This window comes from Sinocyclocheilus rhinocerous, unplaced genomic scaffold (genome assembly GCF_001515625.1).
Source record: "Sinocyclocheilus rhinocerous isolate Xijiao unplaced genomic scaffold, SAMN03320098_v1.1 C36582133, whole genome shotgun sequence".
Taxonomy (NCBI): Eukaryota; Metazoa; Chordata; class Actinopteri; order Cypriniformes; family Cyprinidae; genus Sinocyclocheilus; species Sinocyclocheilus rhinocerous.
Genome location: NW_015783452.1, coordinates 1 through 1330, shown reverse-complemented (window position 1 = coordinate 1330; position 1330 = coordinate 1). Strand labels below are relative to the sequence as shown.

At 36.9% G+C, this 1330-nt stretch overlaps 1 long non-coding RNA gene across 1 annotated transcript; it reads left to right on the top strand.

Moving 5' to 3' along the window:
- Positions 1-179: 179 nt before the first annotated feature.
- Positions 180-763, top strand: LOC107736241 (uncharacterized). The gene is made up of 3 exons (XR_001639619.1): positions 180-286; positions 516-610; positions 690-763. It is a non-coding gene; the product is annotated as an uncharacterized LOC107736241 (long non-coding RNA).
- Positions 764-1330: the final 567 nt, after the last annotated feature.

Sequence of the window (1330 nt, the reverse complement as noted above, 5' to 3'; positions counted from 1 at the left end):
TCTTCTTTTTACATTTTATTATACATTTATCACCAATAGGGAAAACCCACAAATCTTTTGGCTCAAGGCCTTCTTCAGTGTGTTAAACCCAGTATCCTCTGTTTTTGTGAGTGCGGATCATAGTTTCATATACTAAGATTAAAGTAAATAAAGTGAAGTAAATAACACATTATTATTTGTGTGTATGTGTTTTAAACAGAGCTGTATAACATCTGTTTGGCAAGAGCCAAAGAAAAGTGGAATGCCTTTGTAGCCCCAACGGCTGCTGCAGAAACGGAGAGTGAAGGTGATTGTTAGGCATTTTTCATTTTCATTTTTCCAAGTACATGGTTTTTCTCCTCTCTTTTGCTGGAATAACTTCTTTAATCTCATATAAAACATTATTTATTATACTTTTTTATTTTATTATCCTCTTTTTATTTTCCTTTATTTCTCCCCTTTATCAGCAGCTTTCCTTGCTGTTAAGTGCCTTTGCTTTAATGCCCTTTTGTAACTAATTATTGCTTATTTTTCAGATGCAGGCTTGTCTCATGCTGATCGAGAGGCCAGTCTAGAACTGATCAAGTTAGACATTTCCAGAACCTTTCCCAATCTCTGTATTTTCCAACAGGTAGGGTGCATTGTTGTTTCTGGAGTTTTATATCATCTGCTGACAATTGTGTCATCATATTTTGGGGTTTTATTTTCAGGGAGGCCCATACCATGATGTATTGCACAGCATTCTGGGAGCTTACACTTGCTATCGTCCTGATGTGGGATATGTAAGTCTTGTTTATCCAAGTGATGTCTAATGTTTTTTAAATGTGCTCTGCACCACTGCACTGTTTACAAGCGAAACCCCTCTTAATCCCTCTATGACCCATATTTCATCTTAACCTCAGTTTGCTTGAGTATTGACTCGTACAAAGAGATGTTCACAGAGTTAAACAGAAACTGACAGAGATGCTGTGTCGTACAGCTGGTTTGCTGGAGTATGATGAGCGGTTCTGTTCCAGTTATTACGCACGTGATGAGCAGAGCCATAGAAATAATTATGTTGCACATGTGAGAACGATGAGCAATGTGTGCTGCACAGCCCTCTTACATCCTGCTCACAAACCACAATATCAATTGTTGGCCAAAGAGCTCTTGCACCTACACCTCCACATAGATGCTGGGTGTAAAGGTCATATTATAAACTTCAAAAATTAAAAGATAAATTGAGAACATATTTTCCGTTATTCTGTCACACTCTTAATGTTACTTAATCAAACACCTCCACTGGTATGATGCAAAAAAAATTAGAATATCTAATACATTTTAGCTGCCTAGTTTAGAAAGTTTGCATGAA